Raw genomic sequence first — 24723 nt, forward strand, 5'->3', positions numbered from 1 at the left:
GATTTTAACCACTGAAGGGTATTTGGAGATGGGCACTTTTCAGAGTGACTGACTGACTTGTCAGAAATCTCACAGTCATCACTGAGCAATGTCATGCCATCTGTATGGGAAAGTATAATTAAGATGCTACCGAGATGGAAACATGCAACTGCCTTATGGTCAGGGAGAACAGGTCGGGGTCAAAAGGCAATTTGCAGCAAATGTTGACTTTGGCTAATGTAAGCAGTGTGTAATATTGGTGCAATTGACTGTACACATGAATTAATTTGCTTTTGCAAACAGCACTTTCATTCAATTAATATACAACTAATATGTGATACTCAGATGTACCTTACTAATATTTTTGGGAGGTGGCCCTGCTGAACCTAAGATACATTTATTTTATCAAACAGTAGTGTGAGAATTGCAGAGTTAAAGATGCTAAGATTTGCATTGGGTGTGACGAGGATGGATAGGATTAGAAATGAGGACATTAGAGGTTCAGCTCAAGTTGGAGACAAAGTCAGAGAGGTGAGATTGCGTTGGTTTGGACATGTGCAGAGGAGAGATGATGAGTATATTGGGAGAAGGATGCTAAGGATAGAGCTGCCAGGCAAGAGAAAAAGAGGAAGGCCTAAGAGAAGGTTTATGGATGTGGTGAGAGAGGACATGCAGGTGATGTGTGTAACAGAACAAGACGTACAGGACAGAAAGATATGGCAGAAGATGATCCGCTGTGGCAACCCCTAACTGGAGCAGCCGAAAGAAGAAGAAGTGTGGGAAGCAGACTTTAGGGGTCATGTTGTGTGTGATGGCTGTCTTCTTGGTAAGAAGTCTAACTGATATGATTGCAATTAAGTTTACTACATTACAAACAATTTGCATAATCTTTCAGCTGATAATGGCAACAACACAAGAGATATAATGAAAGGCACTCATGCCTACAATCAGTGATAGAAGAGACCATTTGCTCATTAAAAGGTAGATGGTGGTGTTAGGACACATCAAGTTGTATACTGCTGCAAATCCTCACAAAAGTTTGCTGCATTCTGATGGCTTGTGTTGTATTGCACCACATAGCGAAGAAACATGGACTGCCTTTGCCACCCGAGACAGGCCAAGATGAGTGCATGGATGATCTAAACCCTGTTCCTCAGGACATCAATGCAATAATAATTTTGATGTTGTATGTTGAATGTAAACAGACTCTACACATTGGGCGCCCACTCCCAAACTGGGTTCTTGTCATTAGCTTCCTTCGTCTGTTATGCAGCGTAAGCCATCATTAAACAAAGTTATTTCTCCTATGTGATTTATTACCGCTGTATCACTAAGGGAGGGGCATCGCCTTTTTAATATCATATCTATATAGGTTCAGGTTATGTAACACACTGCAATCACAAAATAACTCATTCCCAGGGAGCTGGCACTCTCTGCTGGATATAACAGGTTGTGTCAATTCATGCTGTTTACTGGCAGTGGTCTGTGCAATGCATAACAGCACATTGCTATTTCTCTCTCCACTACTGTCATTTGCTCCAACTCGTTTTTTTTTTCTTCTTTTATTTGTGACTCCTGCAGAGAGAATGGAAAAAAAGAATGTCTTACCATTCTTTACTTAAGTCAGTAATACCCAAAGTTCCCCTTTTCTGAAGTTTTACTTTCTGCATTCTCTTATGGATTAAAGTAAAGGTGTTACCCATGAACATGATCAAATTTATATGGTGACTAAATAATAAATATTTATAAAAGTCATGTTATAAGACATACACAGTTACTGATGGGAGGTGATGGAGAGTGGCTTAAAGCATGGGAGCACGGACATCATTTTAAGTTGATTTGAGATTTATAAAGCAGCTTGCCAGTTTTTTGTGCTACTTTTGCCTTTCAAACGTAAGGAAAATTTTAGTATGGAATTTAAGCAAAGATTTATACGAGGCCCCTGTTGCCTCAGAATAAACAGTATCTTAATTTACTATCACCCCACCATCAGCATTTTTTTAAAAAAAGTATGGCAATAGCTTGTGTCCTTAACTGTGTTACAACAATATGATGGACATATAGCTAACTACATATAGCTAACTGTAGCTACCCGGGTTTAGCACAGTTAGAGCGGACAGAGACGCAAGTACCTGCGGGAAGCAGAAAGGAGGAGGACTTGCACTCTAAGTCAATACAAGATGGTGCAACTCTGGACATGTTAACGTTAAAATCTCCACTTGCTGCAGGGACATCGAACTGTTGGCCGTAAGTCTGCATCCCTATTACTTGCCCAAAGAGTTTGGACACATCATTGTTGTTATTGTATACATCCCTCCTCGGGCGGACGTGGAGATAGCGTGTGACATCATCCACGCCGCTGTTGCTAAATTACAAACACAGCAACCCGAGGCGCTTGTGCTAATCTCTGGAGACTTTAACCATGTGACGCTGGACAAAACATTACCTACCTTCTCCCAGTATGTGGATTGTAACACCCGGGAAATAAGACTATTGACTTACTGTATGCACGTTAAAGACGCATACAGTGCCACCCCGCTGCCTGCGCTTAGAAAGCAGATCATAACCTGGTCCTGCTTCAGCCTCACTACAAACCAAGAGTGAGGGAGCTACCTACAACCACACACTCATTCAGGAAGTGGTCCCCTGAGGCACAGCAGGCTCTGAGTGACTGCTTTGGAGCTACAGACTGGGATATCCTGCAGGGATCTTATAGTGAGAACATTGAGGAGGTTGTTGACTGCATTACTGACTACATCAACTTCTGTATGGACATTGCAGTTCCAGTAAGAACAGTACGCTGCTATGCTAACAGCAAGCCATGGATTACAAGTGACATCAAGGGTCTTTTGAACCAGAAGAAAAGGGCTTTTAAAGGCGGTGATCAGCATGAGCTCAAGCGCGTGCAGAAGGAACTCCGAATCCAGCTCAGGGTGGCGAAGGAGCTCAGGGTGGCGAAGGAGCAGTACAGGAGAAAGCTGGAGCAGACGTTGCACAATAACAGCATGAAGGAAATGTGGGATGGGATGAAGATCATCACTGGCTGCAGCAAGAAGCGGGGTGCCCCCATCAAGAGAGATGTGGAGAGAGCAAACCAGATGAACAACTTTTTTTAACAGGTTTGACCACCCTAACCCACTCTCACCTCGGAGTACTGCACCCTCCCCTCCACCCATCCTTCTGCTGATACCAGCATAGGAAAGACATCCCCACCCACAATTACAGCAGTGCAGGTGAGCAGAGAACTGAGGAGACTTCGTGCCAGCAAAGCAGCGGGTCCAGATGGAGTATCGCCATGACTGCTGAAAACCTGTGTGTTGGAGCTGGGGAGTCCTCTACAACCTGAGCCTGGAACAGGGGAGAGTCCCGAAGGCTTTGGAAAACATCTTGCATCACCCCAGTCCCAAAGGTATCACATCCTAGTGAGCTGAATGACTTCCAGCCTGTCGCCCTGACGTCACATGTGATGAAGACCATGGAGTGGTTGCTGCTTCACCACCTGAGGCCACAGGTCCGCCAAGCCCTCGACCCTCTGCAGTTCGCATACCAGGAGAAGGTGGGAGCGGAGGATGCCATCATCTATATGCTACACCGATCACTCTCCCACTTAGACAGAGGCAGTGCTGCTGTAAGAATTATGTTTCTAGACTTCTCTAGCGCCTTCAACACCATCCAACCTCTGCTCCTTAGGGACAATCTGGCAGAGATGGGAGTAGATTCATACCTAGTGGCATGGATTGTGGACTATTTTACAAACAGACCTCAGTATGTGCGTCTTGGAAACTGCAGGTCTGACATTGTGGTCAGCAACACAGGAGCACCGCAGGGGACTGTACTTTCTCCGGTCTGGTTCAGCCTATATATATCGGACTTCCAATACAACTCGGAGTCCTGCCACATGCAAAAGTTCGTTGATGACACTGCTATCGTGGGCTGCATCAGGAGTGGGCAGGAGGAGGAGTATAGGAATCTCATCAAGGACTTTGTTAAATGGTGCAACTCAAACCACCTATACCTGAACACCAACAAAACCAAAGAGCTGGTGGTGGATTTTAGGAGGCCCAGGCCCCTCCTGGACCCCGTGATTATCAGACGTGACTGTGTGCAGAGGGTACAGACCTATAAATACCTGGGAGTGCTGCTGGATGATAAATTGGACTGGACTGCCAATACTGATTCTCTGTGCAAGAGAGAACAGAGCCGGCTATACTTCCTTAGAAGACTGGCGTCCTTCAACATCTGCAATAAGATGCTGCAGATGTTCTATCAGACGGTTGTGGCGAGCGCCCTTTTCTATGCGGTGGTGTGCTGGGGAGGCAGCATTAAGAAAAAGGACGCCTCACGCCTGGACAAACTGGTGAGGAAAGCAGGGTCTATTGTAGGCATGGAGCTGGACAGTTTGACATCTGTGGCAGAGCGACGGGCGCTCAGCAGGATCCTATCAATTATGGAGAATCCACTGCATCCACTAAACAGTGTCATCTCTAGACAGAGGAGCAGCTTCAGCGTCAGACTGCTGTCACTGTCCTGCTCCACTGACAGACTGAGGAGATCGTTCCTCCCCCCAAACTATGCGACTCTTCAATTGCACCCGGGGAGGGATAAACATTAACATTATTCATTATTAACATTATTCAAATTTTTGTCTGTTTTTACCTGCATTTTTATTACTCTTTAATTTAATATTGTTTTTTTGTATCAGTATGCTGCTGCTGGAGTATGTGAATTTCCCCTTGGGATTAATAAAGTATCTATCTATCTATCTAAAAGATGAGATGTGTTTGAGAAGGTTTTATGGTTAGATGAAATCAAAACAGATGTTTTTGGCCAGACTTCAAAGAGTTATGTGTGGCGTATAACTAACACTACCCATGGCTCAAGAAACACCATACCTAAAGCGAATTATGGTGGTGGCAGCAACATGCAATGGGGATGCTATCATGTACGGGGACTGGGAATCTTGTCAGAGCTGAAGGGACAATGGATGGACACAAATATATCACAATATTGCAGGAAAACTTGTTTCAGTCTGGTATGAACCCATGGCTTAGGAGAAAATTCAATTTTCACCATGACAATGGCACTAAGTGTATGGCCAAAACATCTCTGGAATGACTTAAAAACAAAAAGGTGAAATTTTTGGAATGGCCAAGTCAAAGCCCTGATCTTTCTCACTGGAATCTATGGCATTGTTTAAAAGCTGTTGTCCAGAGGAACCATCCCACCAACCTATGGGATCTCTATAACTTCTGAACAATGTGCAAAACTGGTACATACTAAGAACACAAGAACGTATAAGTGCTTGGAAATGATCAGCATACACTTAGACCTTGTACTAAAGCTGTCATGTGATGACTTCATAGATGATTTTGCCTTCAGAACTGTAGACGTGCTGTTTGATATGCAACAAAGAGACTGAAGAAACCTCTAAACATTTACTTTCAAGTTTTGATTATTTAGAAAAAAGTATTTGCATATGACATTAAAAGTTATAGTTAAGTTTGTGATGTGTGCATCTTTGTTTATTTTTTATTTATATATTTATTGCTCAAATTAAAACTGTTATAAGAAATTTAAATGTATTAGATTCAAGGAGAAGTGGAGGCCCAAGAAAATTCTGCTTAGGCCCCCAGTTTGGTGAAGGGCAGCGCTGAGTCCAAAGGCTTCAAGAAAACCAACTTTATTCCAATGAAAACAGGAACAGTCATTGTCTTTATTCAAAAGAGAGCTACCACTTCAACACACATAGGCACGGCAAACAAGCAGTGACGGGGCCAGGTCAGTGGCAGGTTAGACTGTTCCCTGCATCGACCATCGGGTGATAGGAGCATTATACTGCGAGGCTGCGGTTGCCTCTGTGACCGTCAAGCAATTCCTGCCTGCCTTAACAGAGTTTGGGGCACAGCACCACTGGGGGTTATCGGGGAGTCTCAAAAATCTCACATTATGTTTATTTTAAATACGTCAGGACAAAGTAAGCCTATTTGTGTTTCATAAATGCAGTTATTGAATGAACTAAATGTTGCATTGTAATGATCTTAAAGTATTTTTTCCTCACTATATTATTTATTTGGTAAACAAATAAATAAACTGTCTTGTTTCTAAAACATTCTCATTGTATCGAGTTTTTCTCTTCTGGTGCTTTTTGCTTATCATACTTTTTCAGAACATCTACCATGAAGTTTTCACTTATCAGTTCTCTGGCTTGTGACTTTACCATTTCAACAGCCCTGCATGGCACTAAAGCATTCTCTATATCTAGGTCTTGTTCACCAAGCAATCTCTCTCTTAGCGCATTACCAGGTATTTCACATACAATTCTATCTTTGATCAAAGAGTCTGTAAGAGTCTATAAAATTCACAAGTTTTGCTTTAGTTTCTCAGCTCTGTCACATATTGATTAATTGTTTCTCCTGCTTTCTATGTGTATGTAAAAAAAAAATGTCTTTCATTGGTCATATTTCTTTTAAGTATGCAGTATGTCTCAAACTTTTGGATTCAGCTTTAATTCGTCCCAATCTTCAAAGACAAATTTGTTAAAACTTTAAACGCTCCAACCCCGAATACATGTAACAATAATGATGCTTTTGTTTTTTCCACTTTATGATCTGTACCAATTGCAGATACAGTTCAAAGTGCTGTTTGAATCTCCTACAGTTTTCAGCTACATTACTGTGTTTGGGTGGGGTGTGGCTGCAGACCTTCCATTTTTTTTCCCCAATTACTTGACTTGACACGAATTGCCTTTTCCAAGCCCAACTTCTGACACCATGTATTTTGTTTATCATGGGTTGTTTGAAAAAGAGTTAACTCTTTACTTGAATCATCACAGACATGCCACATACATTATATTAGGACAAAAGTATTACAACGCCTGACCCTCACACCTGCAGTGACTTTAATGAAATTGCATTAAAATATATAGACTTTAATATGGCGTTGGTCCTCACTTTGAAGGATTTCCACAAGATTTTGGAGTGTTTCTGTGGGAATTTGTGCCCATTCATTCTGTAGAGCATTTATGAGGTCAGGCACTGATGTTGGATGAGAAGGCCTGGCTCTCAATCTGTTTCAGAGGTGTTCGATGGGTTGAGGTCAGGGCTCTGTGCAGGCCAGTCAAGTTCTTCCACACTGAACTCATCCAACCATGTCTTTATGGACCTTGCTTTGTGCACTGGGGCACAGTCATGCTGGAATAGAAAAGGGCCTTCCCCTAGCTGTTTCCACAAAGTTGGAAGCACAGTGTTGTTCAAAATGTATTGATATGCTGAAGCATTAAGATTGCCCTTCTCTGGAAGTAAGGGGCCTAGCCCAAACCCCGAAAAACAGCCCCGCACCATTATCCCTCCTCCACCTAACCTCATAGTTGGCACAATGCAGTCAGGCAGATAATGTTCTCCCGGCATCCGCCAAACCCAGACTTTCCCATCTTACTGCCAAACAGAGAAGAATGATTCATCACTCCATAGAACATGTTTCCACTGCTCCACAATTCAGTGGCAGTGTGCTTTACACCACTTCATCCAATGCTTGGCATTGAACTTGGTGATGGGAGGCTTGTATTCAGCTGCTAGGCCATGGAAGCCCATTCAATGAAGCTCCCGCCTCACTGTTAATGCCAATGAAAGTTTGGAACTCTTCAGCTATGGAATCAACAGAATGTTGGGGACTTTTATGCACCATGCACCTTAGCAGTTGTTGACCCCACTCTGTGACTTTATGTGGTCTTCCGCTTTATGGTTGAGCTGCTGTTGTTCCTAAACGTTTCCACTTTCCAATAATAGCACTTACAGTTGACCATGAAATATCAAGCAGGGATGAAATATAACAAACTGTCTTATTGCAAAGGTGGCATCTTATCACAGTCCCACGCTTGAAGTCACTGAACTCTTCAGAATGACCCATTTTATTTCACAAAACTTAGTAAATGGAGATTGCAAACCAAGTGCATGTGTGTACTGTATAATATTAACAAAAAGAGCAGCTTACTACTGAAAACTGCAAATATAGGAGTGAGTGGGGATCGAACCGGGACTCTTGATTACACTTGGTTTGCGTCTGTACTTGTGCTGTTACTTAATCAGATCGGGGGAGGGGTGATGTTAGATCGCGTGAGCTTATTCAGTGCAGCAGGAACAACGCACATGTTGATCTTTTTCTTCTTTCAGTACATGTGCCTTCCCTGTTTATTTATATATCTCTGCCTGTCTGTCTCCCTATTATGCAGTGCTCTGTCTGTCTGTGTGTTATGGATCTTAAAAATAACAGTTATAAGGACAGTTGTTCGTGTTAATTGCAGTCTCAATTGTTAAAAAATATTTTAAAAGGAGCATCCCAAATGAAAATATAACGATCTCATTAACTGACAGTGCATACCAATTTATAAATTTTATGTCCGTTTGAGGTTAAAAAGAAAAAAAAAGCAACACCTTATCCCCAGCGGAGAATCGAACTTAAGTATGTGAGGCACGGCAAAGCTGCTGTGCTCTAAGAAGCAAATCTTAGCGTGCTACACCACGGAAACTGTTGTATCATCATTGAACCTTTTGTAAAAGTGTTTATTTGAACTTTGGAACTCGGGCTTTATACATTCTATAGTTTATGCCTACATTTTGTAAGATTTATTACTAAAATATGAAAAAGTTTCTGTTTTAACAGTGTGTTTACACAGATTACTATAGAAACGGAACACACATGAAATGCATGCGTTCCAAATAACGATCTATTATTTCCACTCTAAAACTCCACTTCACTCCCAGATAATCAATCAAGGCATGAGCTGGGAAAAGTTTGTGCACGCTCTAAGTCAGTGTGGGGATGGAATAGCCAGCTGCTGGCAGCTTGTCTTTATCAGCACATTTAGAGGACAAAAGACTCTGGTGGAGAGGTGTGAACGGATTTAAGAAGCGATTTAAGGTGGGCCGGATCTACGAGTTTTTTCGTAGGCTCTGGTAATTCTAGTGTTAATTCTTTCACGTAAGCCTCAAGTAACTTTTTATTTTATTGTCAATTGTATTCCCTTTTTCTATGCTTTCTACCATTTTTGCTAAGTTTTCTTTCAACTTAACATTAAAATTACCTCCAGGTCCTTCATATCCAGTTTTTTATTCTGCTTTTTATTCTCTTTTACTTGTCACTGACATCAGTTCAATATCCTCATCCATGGCATTACGTAACCAGATACTGTCAAGGCTCTTAAAGTCCAGGGAGTATTTGTAATGGTTGCTGGTGGAGATGACTCCAGGGTTTTGGGTTTGCTGCTTGGAAGTGATGCATTTTCACTGCCAGCTTCACTTCCACAATTACTGAGGGCAAGACCGGATGCTTCAAAAGAAGATCCCAGCTGATCGGGGCCTTTGTTGTCTTTCTCCTCAGCTTCAATCTTCGGCAGGCCACACCATAGGCTTGACAATATCTTTAAATCTTTTTGACAAGACCTTTAAATATTTTTTTCAAATTCTTTGGGATCTTTCTCTTCATTTGATTTCTTCTTTATGTTTTAAGTGCCCTTAAAGACAGTTTTGCTTAAATTAGAAAAATATTAGATATCTCAAATACTAACAAAAGGAGCCAAATCAGAACTTTTCTTTTATTAGTTACTGTATGTACTCTTATTCTCCATAAATATCAGTTTATGACATTTCTCCTTTTGAACTTTGAATACACAATAACAGCAGCAGCAATAATGCTGCAATCAAGAGCTAAAGCTTCAGCTGAGAGCAGTATCTTAATTTTCAACAAGAATCTTTGGAGCACTAACATAAGAAACAGCTTATCAGGGTCTAACACTGAAAACCAGAAGTTAATTCTCTTCATTTTACAAGTGTTTCTATGAAGAGATGTCACAATTAGCTGTCTGAAATACTGTATTGCACTGCTGTGGATGTGCAAGAAAGCCATGCTACTGTTTGTTACAAAGGTCTGTTAGTTTCTAATTATGAAGCTAATAGGTGCCTTCCATGCTACAGACCCATCTTTTCATTCTTCTAGCTTAGGTCTGCATCACTAGTACAGAGCCAAAAGTTAGCACTAAATTTAGTACTAGAGCTGATCTAAAATTGATGCACTAGCAAAAAAAAAAAAAAAAAAAAAAGAGACATAAACAGAGAGATGAAGACATCATTTTAAGGGATGGTACATCTTCTGCTAACAGGAAAGGAGTTCATTTGAATTATTGGATAGATCATGTCTTTCTGAATGCCTGAACCTGCCAATACAACAGGAACGGGGCCATCTTGCACTTATGAATATTAAAAGCAATGCCAAATTATCATGATTAACACTACTCTTATGAAATACATTTCAGAATGTTAGCTGGATATTGGTGCTAGCTGATGATACAGATTGCAAAAACATCATAGCTCAGCTCAGCAATTCAAATAATCTTCAATCTTTTTGTCCATTCTGGAATGCAGATTAAAAAAAGGAGTGGAGGAATTATGTGTGACTGCACTATTGGCAAAACAAACATAAGAAAAATGTAGAGCCAATCAGATAAGACCTTGGTACCACCAAAAGCCTTTGCAAATAGGGAATGGTCAATTGATCACATGACTATAGTACTATAATAATAATAATACATTTTATTTATACAAGGCGCCTTTCAGGGAACTCAAGGACACCGAACAACAATAAATAATTAAATAAATAAATAATTAAATAAAAGACACAATTATAAAAAACTTAAAACATCAGAAAATCTAGAAATTAAAACCAAACAAAACCATTATAATCAGGAGGAAAAAGAAAAAGCCATTTTAAACAGATGCGTTTTAAGTTTACATTTGAAGGATGAATATGATTTGATATTTCGGAGATCCGCAGGCAGTGAATTTCAGAACTTGGGAGCAGAACGGCTGAAAGCTCTGCTCCCCATGGTGGTTAGACGGGCGGGAGGGACAGTCAGATGGGTGGAGGAAGAGGATCTAAGGTTACGGGATGGAATGGCAACATGAAGAAGGTCAGACAGATATGGAGGGGCGAGGTTATGGATGGCCTTAAATGTTAATAGTAGAATCTTAAAATCAATACGAAACTTAATCGGGAGCCAATGAAGCTGCTGCAAGACCGGAGTAATATGGTGAATAGATGGGATTTGAGTGATGATACGTGCTGCAGAATTCTGGATTAACTGAAGCTTATGAAGAGATTTATTCGGGAGACCAAAGAGGAGTGAATTGCAGTAGTCCAGCCGAGAAGTGACAAGACTGTGAACAAGAATGGCAGTGGTGTGAGGAGTGAGGGAGGGGCGAATGCGATTAATATTACGTAGGTGAAAGTAAGCAGACCGGGTGATTCAATTCAATTCAATTCAATTCAATTTTATTTGTCATTTAACAGAACATCCAAGATGTGCTGCAGAACGAAAATACGATGCACAAGACTTTAATAAAAACACATAGTTAAAATCAGCCTACAATAAAATACTAAAATGCTTCATTTAAAAGACGAATGGCAGTAGGAAAAAAACTGTTTTTAAACCTGGTAGTTCTACATTTCAGGCTGTGGTACCTTCTGCTTGAGGGCATGAGGGAAAAGAGTTCAGAGGCAGGATAAGTAGGGTCTCTAGAAATCCGCACAGCTCTGGCCAGACAGCGTTGTTTTGCCAAATCTTGTACATTAGGCAACGGGGCTCCAATGATCCTCTCCGCAGCCCTCACCACTTTCCTCAGTGCTTTCCAGTCCGAAGCGCTGCAGCTCTCCTGCCACAGAGAGCTGCTGCTGGTTAGCACGCTCTCTATGGTCCCTCTGTAAAAAGTGGTGAGGACTGACTTACTGAGATGTGCCCTCTTTAGCCTCCGCAGAAAGATCAAGCGCTGGTGAGCTTTCTTGATGACGGAGGAGGTGTGCAGGGACCAGGTGAGGTTGTTCGTCACATTAACTCCCAGGAACTTAGTAGACTGCACAATTTCCACAGCAGTGTTCTTAATGTAGACCGGGATGTGTATCAGCTGTTTCTTCCTGAAGTCGATGACCAGTTCTTTTGTTTTTTCGACATTCAGTATCAGATTGTTTTTATCACACCATTCCACAAATGACTTCACCTCCTCTCTGTAATCCCCTTCCTCGTCACCTCGAATGAGACCCACCACTGTTGTGTCGTCCGCATACTTAATAATTTGGTTTGTGCTGAACTTGGCACAACAATCGTGGGTCATGAGCGTGAAGAGGAGGGGACTTAGAACACACCCCTGTGGAGAACCTGTGCTGAAGGAGATGGTATCTGATTTATTCTTTCCTACCCGTACGTACTGTGGCCTATCCATTAGAAAGTCCAATATCCAGTTTTGCATAGGTATGCCCAGTCCCAATGGGCCCAGTTTGCTGATCAAATTCTGAGGGATGATGGTATTAAAAGCCGAACTAAAATCAACAAACAACATGCGGACCATAGCGTCTCTATTCTCCAGATGTTCCAATGAAAAATGGAGTGCAATAGATATGGCATCCTCTGTGGCACGGTTGGAGCGGTAGGCGAATTGGAGTGGGTCAAAAGAGGAGGGTAGGACAGAAGTAATGTGGTCCTTGATCAGCCTCTCGAAACATTTCATCACTATTGATGTTAAGGCTACAGGGCGATAGTCATTCATGGTTGTGACTATGGGTTTTTTCGGAACTGGGATGATTTCTGAGGTTTTAAAGCAAGATGGCACAACAGCTTGACACAGAGAGATGTTAAATATATCCGTAAGGACATGTGTCAGCTGCTCCGCACATCCTTTGAGTACACAACCTGGTATCTGGTCTGGTCCCGCAGCTTTCCTTGGATTAATTCTCCTCAAAGTCCGTAGAACATCATCCGGTTCCAGACACAGTGCCTTCTCATCAGGATGAGGGGTGGCCTTCACTGGTGATGTATCATTCAATGCTTCAAACCGTCCAAAGTACTTATTTAGGTCATTCAGGAAGTTGAAGCTATCATCACAGGGGTAAGAAACTGTTTTGTAATCTGTCACAGATTTAATCCCCTGCCACAATCTTCTGCTGTTCCTGTGATCTTGAAAATGACTCTCTATTTTCTTTCCATGAGCCCTTTTAGCGCTTCTGATAGCTTTATTTAGGTTGGCTCTTGCTGTTCTAAGGGCAGCTATATCTCCAGATTTAAAAGCACAGTTTCTCACTTTCAGCAAAACTCGCACCTCAGCAGTCACCCACGGTTTATCATTTGCCCTGACAATGATGTTTTTGGTGACGCAGACATCCTCCATGCACTTGTTTATGTAGCCAAACACAGCCTCTGCATATTCATTTATGTCTATCCTTTGATCTGTGGTAGCTGCCTCACTGAACACAGACCAGTCAGTGCACTCAAAACAATCCTGTAATGCATTCATGGCTTCTTCTGGCCAAACTCTCACCTGTTTGAGTGATGGTTTTGATCTGATGAGCACAGGTCTATATGCTGGGATTAGCATAATAGAGATGTGGTCTGATGAGCCAAGATGGGGACGTGGGGATGCTTTGAATGCTCCTTTAATGTTGGTGTAGACATGATCCAATATATTGGTTCCTCGAGTTGCAAAATCCACATGTTGGTAAAAATGGGGTAAACCTCTCTTCATGTTTGCCTGGTTAAAATCCCCAGCAACGATGACTACTCCCTCTGGATGTGTGGTTTGCAAATCGTTGATACAGTGGCAGAGTGTGTCAATGGCTGCCTTGGTGTCAGCGTCAGGGGGAATATAAACAGCTATTAATGTGAGATTGGAAGGATAGAGTACTGTCGAGGATGACACCCAGACTCTTGACCTGAGATGATGGGGAAACAACAAAGTCATCAATAATAAGAGAAAGATTATTGGTTTTGGATAATGATGATTTTGAACCAATGAGGAGAACCTCAGTTTTGTCACTGTTTAATTTAAGAAAATTCGAAGAAAACCAGGATTTAATTTCAGCACTATATTCCTCTTTGTTAAGGTATCGATGGGTTGGTTCCTGATTAAATGTCTTACTCCTAACTTAATGTGACATTTGCACTAGTGGTACAATGTTTGTCTGTTTTTCCTTGCATTTTAAAGGTGTAGCCATTCAAAATGTGTAAAAACCATGTTATGATATAGCCAAATATGGAGTAAGTTTATTTAACATATTAAATAAAACACAAAAACAAATACAAAATCCTGAATTCACTAATACTACAAAACTTACTAAATACAAAATCGTAGATATAAAATACAAAAAAAAAAAATTTAACTTTAAATGAATTCAAAGTACTTATGGGCGGTAGCATATGAAGTACTGCTGTGTTAACTTCTTTGGAGGCACGGCTACAATGAAATAAGCTATAAAATAGGTGGCAGGTTAAGACAAAGCTGATTAAGAATTAAAAGTTTCACAGTGAGGCACCATTAAATTGAGAATGTGTGACCAGCCTACTTTTCAGTTGTATACTGTATTGTCATGTTTTGCATAACATACAAAGTGATTACAACTTATTAAATTGTTTTATGTCAAACTGCTGATTTTTAAAGGAGCCAATTTGAACCTGTCCTTCACACTACAAAAACACATGTTTTCTTTAGGATATGCAAACTACAATAGTGAGGATGACAATTAATCTAAACTGATAAGAATTAAAGCGAAGTACGGAAACTCTAAGTTAATCATTTTACATACCCTAAGACCTTACAAGGGTTAGGACGATTCCATCTTAATCAATGCATTAGTTAAGCTTTCTGATCTGTACAAGTGTTCATAGTTGTTACACACATGAAATCAGAATTATAAAGCTTGCAAATGCATGAAAAAAGGCCCAAAATATGTATACACAACCTTCCATGCAAAATTCAGCATTTATAAAAGACAACCTGAAGTAAAAACCTGCATATATCTATGGCAACTCTGAACCCTTCATTAGCAACATTTTGGAAAAACTGGGAAATGATGACACCCTCAATCAAGTAGGGAAGTGTAACCAAGCCAGCTAAAAAGTGACTTATGCATATAATTATTTATATCATAAGCCGTTATTATACTGTGCATTGATGTGACACACATTAAACCTCAAAAGTGATGAATATGACGTACAGATTTCAGTTGCCTTTTAAGAGGGCCAATGCTGTTTATTTGCATTGAACAACTTCAGCTTGAGCCGAACGTGCTTCCATTGGGCTATGCCCTAGCACCAGAAGTACTCCTAGGTCTAAGGTAAAGGAAGCTGTTAGACAATACTCACCTGGGAGGATTGGAGGAATAAGAGAGACAGAAGTAGAGAGGAGAAGAGAAAACTTATGAAGAACCAACATATAAGAACCTTGCTGTAAGGTACTTTGGTTAATAAGGTTATTTTATTTGAACACAGGACTTATGTAGTATAGTTGTGTTTGGGATTTGGGTGCTGCAAACCCTTCTACTGGTCACAAGTAGTATAGCTGGCAGGATTTTCGGTCTGTCTGCTCGGCAGGAACTTGTATAAAAAAAATTTTCTTATTGCCAAAATGCCCAGATACAACCTGTACTTGTATCATTTATCTGTAATGGTTGTGCCTTTTATTACGTGGGAAAAAATGGGAAAAAGTGTAGAAGACCCTTGAGGTGCCAGTCATCTGGAAATATTGCTCATCTACTAACCTATCTGGGTAGAACTAAAGATGACAGTCCCTTGAATATCACCAATGACAAAATGGTCACGTGTTCAATCCCAGTGAACTTTAGGATAAGCATAATATTAACACTAGAATTACTGAAGCCTGCGAAAAAAACGGCCAACCTTAAATCCCTTCGCACCTCTCCGTCCTTTGTGTTGTAAATGTATCGATCACCACAAACAGCAAGCAGCCTGTGAATGTGACTGAAACAATAAAACTGAAAAAAAAAATGCTAACTTTTGCTTGACCTGGCGGTAATGAACGAACGTGTACTGTACAGGGCATGCACAGGGTCCACTGAGAACAGAAGAATGTTCATGGTTCACCATGCACAGGAACTTAATCATCGCTTCTTACAAGAAAAGGTGATGGAAAAAGAAAAGAGGATGCAACACCGACAAGCTTCTCTTCCATGACCTCCGCTTCCCCCAGGAAAGAAAGTTCAGTGTCAGGGGTTCCTTCAGTGTAATAGGAACCACAGCATAGAGAGGTGTACATTGCAACAGATACACATGTTGTAAATGTAGGAAGTACAGTCCTTGGGTGTGTGGGATCTGTTAACATTTGAATTTGATGATTGTATATAGCACGGAACTGACCTCTCTGTACTATTCTGTCCTCTGAATCTCCTGGACTACAAAAGAAACACCACCATTCACCAAAATGTGGAGACTGAGCAAGATCGAGGAGAAAAAAAAAAAAAAAAAAAAAAACAAACACGGTCATTGACTACAACCGCATGAAGGTATGAAAATAAATATGAATAATACAGTCATATGAAAAAGTTTGGGAACCCCTCACAGCCTGAATAATAATTTACTCTACTTTCAACAAAAACAGGTAACAGTGGTATGTCTTTCATTTCCTAGGAACATCTGAGCACTGGGGTGTTTTCCAAACAAAGATTTTTAGTGAAGCAGTATTTAGTTGTATGAAATTTAAACAAATGTGAAAAAATTGCTGGGCAAAAATTTGTGTACCCTTGTTATTTTGCTGATTTGAATGCATGTAACTGCTCAATACTGATTACTTTCAACACCAAATTGGTTGGATTAGCTCGTTAAGCTTTGAACTTCATAGACAGGTGTGTCCAATCATGAAAAAAGGTATTTAAGGTGGTCAATTGCAAGTTGTACTTCCCTTTGACTCACCTCTGAAGAGTGACAGCATGGGATCCTTAAAGCAACTCTCAAAAGATCTGAAAACAAAGATTGTTCAGTATCATGGTTTAGGGGAAGGCTACAAAAAGCTATCTTAGAGGTTTAAACTGTCAAGTTTCAACTGTAAGGAATGTAATCAGGAAATGGAAGGCCACAGGCACTGTTGCTGTTAAACCCAGGTCTGGCAGGCCAAGGAAAATACAGGAGCGGCATATGCGCATGACTGTGAGAATGGTTACAGAAAACCCACAGATCACCTCCAAAGACCTGCAAGAACATCTTGCTGCAGAATGGTGTATTTGTACATCATTCTACAATTCAGCACAATTTGCACAAAGAACACTTGTTAATGACTCAGGCGCCGCCACGAGTGGCAGCCTTTCCAGCAGCTCCATGTATGACTTTATATTTCTACCTTTTTCTCTATCTCTCTAATCACTCCTACCACTTTCTTTTATGTGAACTAGTTTCCTGGACACTTTTTACTACTTGGACATGGATTTTTACACGGCGAGACTCGTCTATTCAGGTAGTCAACTTCAACCACTGAGAACAAAGGCCCGTGCCGATGTGGTTCCCTATTTACCCAACGAGGTAAGAAGGGTGTATTGTGGCAGCAGAGTCGGCACTAAGCTAAAGCCTAAGTGGCTAGCGAGGAAGTAGTGATACAAGTCTTCGGTGCCTTCTGTGATCATGGGAAATGTGAACTCACTACCAAATAAGATTGACGAACTGGCTGCGCTGGTGAAAAATGTCAGGACCTACAGAGAATGTAGTTTGTTGTGTTTTTGTGAAACATGGCTAACAACTAATATCCCAGATGCTAATGTGGACTCTACCTGGGTTTAGCACAGTTAGAGCAGACAGAAACACAAATACCTCTGGGAAGCAGAAAGGAGGAGGACTCCTTGCTGCAGGGACATCGAACTGTTGGCCGTAAGTCTGTGTCCCTATTACTTGCCCGAGAGTTTGGACACGTCATTGTTGTTATTGTATACATACCTCCTCGGGCGGACGTGGAGATAGCGTGTGACATCATCCACACCGCTGTTGCTAAATTACAAACACAGCACCCCGAGGCGCTTGTGCTAATCTCTGGAGACTTTAACCATGTGATGTTGGACAAAACATTACCTGCCTTCTCCCAGTATGTGGATTGTAACACCCGGGGAAATAGGACTATTGACCTACTGTATGCAAACGTTAAAGACACATACAGTGCCACCCCGTTGCCTGCGCTTGGGAAAGCAGATCATAACCTGGTTCTGCTTTAGCCTCACTACAAACCAAGAGTGAGGGAGCTACCTACAACCACACGCTCATTCAGGAAGTGGTCCCCTGAGGCACAGCAGGCTCTGAGAGACTGCTTTGGAACTACGGACTGGGATATCTTGCAGGGATCATATATTGAGAACATTGAGGAGGTTGTTGACTGCACTACTGACTATATCAACTTCTGTATGGACATTGTAGTTCCAGTAAGAACAGTACGCTGCTATGCTAACAACAAGCCATGGATTACAAGTGACATCAAGGGTCTTTTGAACCAGAAGAAAAGGGCTTTTAAAGACAGTGATAAGCATGAGCTCAAGCGCGTGCAGAAGGAACTCCAAGTCCAGCTCAGGGTGGCGAAAGAGCAGTACAGGAGAAAGCTGGAGCAGAAGTTGCAGAATAACAGCACGAAGGAAGTGTGGGATGGGATGAAGATCATCACTGGCTGCAGCTCAAAGCGGGGTGCCACCATTGAGAGAGACGTGGAGAGAGCAAACCTGATGAACATCTTCTTTAACAGGTTTGACCACCCTAACCCACTCTCACCTCAGAGTACTGCACCATCCACCCATCCTTCTGCTGATATCAGCATAGGAGAGAGTTTCCCCCCACCCACAATTACAGCAGCCCAGGTAAGCAGAGAGCAGAGGAGACTTCGTGCCAGCAAAACAGTGGGTCCAGATGGAGTATCGCCACGACTGCTGAAAGCCTGTGCGTTGGAGCTGGGGAGTCCTCTACAGTGTATCTTCAACCTGAGCCTGGAACAGGGGAGAGTCCTGAGGCTTTGGAAAACATCTTGCGTCACCCCAGTCCCAAAGGTATCACATCCTAGTGAGCTGAATGACTTCCAGCCTGTCGCCCTGACGTCACATGTGATGAAGACCATGGAGTGGCTGCTGCTTCACCACCTGAGGCCACAGGTCCGCAACGCCCTCGACCCTCTGCAGTTTGCATGCCAGGAGAAGGTGGAAGCGGAGGATGCCATCATCTACATGCTACACCGATCCCTCTCCCACTTGGACAGAGGCAGTGGTGCAGTTAGAATTATGTTTCTGGACTTCTCTAGCACCTTCAACACAATCCAACTTCTCTGCTCCTTAGGGACAAGCTCCATGTCCACAGAGATGGGAGTAGATTCATACCTGGTGGCATGGGTCGTGGACTATCTTACAGACAGACCTCAGTATGCGCGTCTCGGAAACTGCAGGTCTGACATTGTGGTCAGCAGCACAGGAGCGCCACAGGGGACTGTACTTTCTCCAGTCCTGTTCAGCCTATATACATCAGACTTCCAATACAACTCGGAGTCCTGCCACGTGCAAAAGTTCGATGACAACACTGCTATCATGGGCTGCATCAGGAGTGGGCAGGAGGAGGAGTATAGGAACCTAATCAAGGACTTGTTGTGACTCAAACCACCTACAACTGAACACCAGCAAAACCAAGGAGCTGGTGGTGGATTTTAGGAGGACCAGGCCCCTCATGGACCCCGTGATCATCAGAAGTGACTGTGTGCAGAGGGTGCAGACCTATAAATACCTGGGAGTGCAGCTGGATGATAAATTGGACTGGACTGCCAATACTGATGCTCTGTGCAAGAGAGGACAGAGCCGACTATACTTCCTTAGAAGGCTGGCGTCCTTCAACATCTGCAATAAGATGCTGCAGATGTTGTATCAGACGGTTGTGGCGAGTGCCCTCTTCTACGTGGTGGTGTGCTGGGGAAGCAGCATAAAGAAGAGGGACACCCCACGCCTGGACAAACTGGTGAGGAAGGCAGGCTCTATTGTAGGCACAGAGCTGGGCAGTTTGTCAATCATGGACAATCCACTGCATCCACTAAACAGTATCATCTCCAGACAGAGGAGCAGCTTCAGCGACAGACTGCTGTCACTGTCCTGCTCCACTGACAGACTGAGGAGATCGTTCCTCCCCCACACTATGCGACTCTTCAATTCCACCCCTCGGGGGGGAAACGTTAACATTATACAAAGTTATTGTCTGTTATATTTGCATTTTTGTCACTCTTTAATTTAATATTGTTTTTTTATCAGTATGCTGCTGCTGGAGTATGTGAATTTCCCCTTGGGATTAATAAAGTATCTATCTATCTCTATCTGCATGGCAGGGTGATGAGAAAGAATCTGCCCTTTCCATAAGGCATGTCATATATTAAAAGGAAGTTGCGACTTTGAAAGCTTAGCCAATGATAAACAAAAATCCAAAGAATTAAGAGGGGTTCCCAAACTTTTTCATATGACTGTATGAATAATGTTGCATTAGTGCAAAAATGTTTTTCAAAATGTACTTAAAATTAATTATTCCAAATGTCATATATATCTATGTCTCTCTTTTTTGTCAGTGTGGCTTTGACATTATGGACCAGAAGGTGCATACTAATTCAGCGTGAGAAGGAACACTCAAGAACAAAACTAAATTAAAGAAAAAAAAATTAATGTTCACAATCATTCCCAGTCACACACACCACTCACACCCATGTCCACATAACAAAACAAGTTAGTTATACCACGTCTTTATCTGAATACAGTGTCAGATCGGGGGTTTATTTAGATTGTGGGAGCGTGAATGTGACTGAGAATAAAACTGAAAAAAAACCCACTAACTTTTACAAGTGCTATAAATTTACACCAGGTGTAACAGATGCAAATCAATTGTATGTTTTTATTGTACAATATTAACAATAAGAGCAGCTCACTACTCAAAACGGTAAATTTGGGAGGTAGCCAGTATTGAACCAGCGACCTCTTGATTAGAAGTCAGCAGCTCTTACTGCTGCACCACCCAAGCAGTCATGTCATTGACTTACCCTAAGACTACTTCTTTTTCTTCTTTTATATTCTTGAATAAAAGCGCACTTGTTTTGTTATACTTGTACCTTTTGTGAAAGTGTTTATTTGATATTTGGACTTCAGGCTTAACACATTATACACTTCATGTGTACATTTTGTCAATTATTACTAAAATATGAAAAACGTTTCTGTTTTAACAATGTGTTTACATAGATTATTGTAGACAAGGAACACACATGAAATGTATGTATTCCAAATGATGATATATTATTTGCCCTCTACAACTGCAGGCACCTCACTTCAAGGTAAACACTGAGCACCGAGAACCTTCTTTGCGAATTGAGCTATGGCAGTCGGTGGGGGGATGGGATAGCAGGCTGCTTGCGCTGATCAACACATTAACAACACAAAAGACGCGGATGGAGAGGTGCGAAGAAATTTAAGGTGGGCTGGGATTACAAGTTTTTTCGTAAGCTTCGGTACTTCTAGTCTTAACTGGAGTAATAACCTTCAGGAAATGGATTATGTTTTCAGAAAACCACAAAGGAAAAGGGTTGGGGTGAGTATTTTCTCCACTTTCCTCTCCATTAATGAATGTAGTCAGGATTTGCATTTGGAATCAAACTGTTGTTGCTGGATCAGATTGGTCAACATAGCAACTGCTTGCGCTACACCTCCTAGGAATCACCTCAGGATTCAATTGAGCATTTACAAAAGGCGTCTATGCTGACCAACTCAGAAGGAACAGACAGAAACAACCAAAGCTCTACACAACAGCAGCCTAACTAATTTGATCAACAAATCAACCTACAGGAATTAAACTACCTGTTCCAACTAATCTGGACATTGCTGTCAATTTTAACCTTTCTTGATACAGCCTTAAGAGAGATTAAGAACATTTTACAAGTCCCATTAAAAAATTGGGAAACTACCTGTGATGAAAAGGGATTGGTCTGTTATCAACATCAGATTCTGTTGTACAAGTAAGTAATATTTGTACAGTACAGCAGAGAGGAACACAGTGTAATGAGTTCCCTGACAAACATGAAGGGAATCGCATAGTACTTATTCCAGGAATGATGCCGAGTATATTAGAAAGGCTTTCCATACCTGAGACTTAAGTCATAGAGATGGCTACTCAGACTGTGGAGGTAAGAATGGACAAAGAAACTGGACTGCAGAGCAAAGGGGTCCCAGATGTGCATAAAGGGAACCAAGTAGCTGCTGTTCTGATAGTCAATAAGAATGAGATGGTTGCACCTCCATTGGGCCATCCATTGGAGAAACAATTACTCAGATGGCAGAACTTGAGATAAGTAAGAAAGCAGAACAAAAAGGACCAGTTTGTCAGTGCCAGAGTCCAAGTCATTTAGCCTCCTACAAAACCAAGTGCTATATTTAATGTCAAAATGGGTACACAGAGGAAGGTGCCCGGGCCTGTCTGTTTATGTACCATAGAGTAAAAAGGAGAACCATGCTAGAAAGTCCGGCTCTACTAATAATTGAGTACAAGAGTCCTTAGGGTCATATGTTCCTGTTGCTACTGCCCAGAATGTATAACGACAGGAGCAGGATCTACAGAACATAGGGACAGGTCAAGGTTTCCCTCCTGTTTCTGCACATACAAGGCAAGATGGCCGGTGAAAGGGATCTGGTGCTATGACTGCCAAGGACAGGAAACATTGCCCTTATAATATTCATGAAGAGGCTCAGAGTTGTAATGAATGTAGGCAAGGCCATACAACTTCTGACTGTATTTCCTCTATTTCAAATTGATGTTCTGGACATTGTGGACCACAGCGATCTTACAGAAGGACTGTACCCCTCGTGGTACTGGTCTCTGCACCTACTAAGGCACAGTTGAGGGAGGGGTACTGTAAAGTGTAAAGGACGATACACCTGGGTGGGTGACACGGTCTTGATGGGGCAAATGGAGGCCAGCCCATTGCATGCTGAAAAGGAAAGACAGGGTGCTCCCTAGCAAGGAAGATGGCAGAAGATGCCAGTATGGAACCGGGTATGCTTGTGCCCTGGGAGGATCAGATCGAGGAACAATATCTGGCCAGGAGGTCAGTGTGACAGAAAAATCAGGGTAAATTAATTTTAGTTGTGAAAAAGAAAATCGGTTTTAGTCGATTAAAAGTAAAAGTAGTCAAAAAGTTAAAATTAGATGGACATCTTGTTTATAATATGAATATGCACAGAATATACTGTACCTCTAAACTATTACATTAACATGTACACTAAGGAGCCAAACCACATGTAGTAATTACATACAGTAACATAAAATGAAGAGTAGGTGTAGAAAGAATTTAGGTGCATTTTAATTTAGTTTTCATTCTGTTTTCGTCACTGAAAAAACTTTGTTGACGTGTATTTTTTTTTTGTCTTTGTTTTTTATCAACAAAATTAGCACTGCTCTCCTGGGCTTTTAAAGTGTGACACAAATGTTCCAGGGGTTCGTGGAATGCAAATCTCAGCATACCTATGTGACTTTCCACTGTCAATCACCCATCTAGCTCCACCTATCTCTGGGGTAGTATATGCTAACTACAATAGTAACAAGTAACCACTTGTTATTAGTTCTCAGTATTTGGATAGTATGGACAGAGCAAACTCATGGAATTAAAAAGAAAATGACAAAACAAATAAACATTTAAAGATATAGCAAAAATAAAAGTTTCTTAATTGCTCATGTACATCTACCTATGACATTACGGCACTTTCATTAATGCAAAACTAGAAAAGGAACAAAGGCCAGATAATTAAACAATCATATCAGTAAAAGTAAAAATGATTCATTGTTTGTTAAACTGGTTGAAAAACCTGCAGTTTGGGGTTGCAGGACTAAAGCTGAGAACCTGCAGTGCACTGCACTACCTTACTTAAAAATCATTAGTGAAAATTATTTAGACATGAATTAAAGGGTGCAAAAACAGTTGGTGTCTGCCCAATTGTGGCATGCCAGCTTGGATAAAAGTACAGGGTCACTTCTAGATGCCAGTCCTTCCCTGATTACCTGCCACTAATGCTAATGAGCAGCACTCTTTATCAAAGCATGCTATGGCAAAAAATAGTGCAACAGGAAAGATTCTATAGTTAAACATTAATACCCCTTTGAAAGTGATACCTTTCAACAACTGAATTTCATAGAAATCATAATGGATTTTTAGAGAAAAACTAAACTGCTTCATTACTCAGATATTATGTTTTGACATATTATTGGATTTTTAAATCATATTAGTGCTGTATAAATAATAGTTAAACATGAAGCGTAGGATGCATGTAATTAGAAATAAAACAATATTACATATATAAACAAACACAACTTTTATTTCTTTTGTTACAGATATGAAAAGAAACTGTTCATTTCAATAAAAGCATTACACAGTCTCAGAAGGGAAGGTTCAGGGTGGGACAAAAGTTAAGAAGCAGGAGGATCTGGGCACCTGTGTATAAATCTTTTTTATAAAAACCTGCTTGCTTCACTCGCCCACCCCCGGGTTTGGTTTACCGGATATACAATTTAAATAGATTGTTAGTTTCATGGGAATTATTACATATGCATTATTTTCACTTTTACTTTAAAACTTTTGTGAAAACAATACTTGTCCTTTATTTTCCGGCCCCGGGTGTGGCTGTCGGATCATCTGCTGTTTTTCTGCTGCTGTTGCGCTGCCCGTCGATCATTGTAAAGCCTGTACAGCGGCTGTCCTTTTACCACTTTGCATCTCAGCCGCTCGCTTTGTGAAGGGGGGGAGGGGGGGTGTTAGGGTGGTTGAACGCATGCTAAGGAGATGCCATTGGATCATCTGCTGTCTTTCTGCTGCTGGCAGTGTGTTTTGCTTGTCGTTTGTTGTTGTTTTAAGAGCTGTGAGCAAGTTAAAGTCTCTCTCGCGGCACTTCAAATTG

The 24723-nt window shown here is 41.4% G+C and overlaps 1 protein-coding gene across 1 annotated transcript in view; it reads right to left on the bottom strand.

The window, feature by feature from the left end:
- aga (aspartylglucosaminidase) overlaps nt 1–24723 on the bottom strand; it is a 223773-nt gene that overhangs the window by 53389 nt on the left and 145661 nt on the right. The gene's annotated exons all lie outside the window — the stretch shown is intronic.

Source organism: Erpetoichthys calabaricus, chromosome 5 (genome assembly GCF_900747795.2).
Source record: "Erpetoichthys calabaricus chromosome 5, fErpCal1.3, whole genome shotgun sequence".
NCBI classification, from domain to species: Eukaryota; Metazoa; Chordata; class Cladistia; order Polypteriformes; family Polypteridae; genus Erpetoichthys; species Erpetoichthys calabaricus.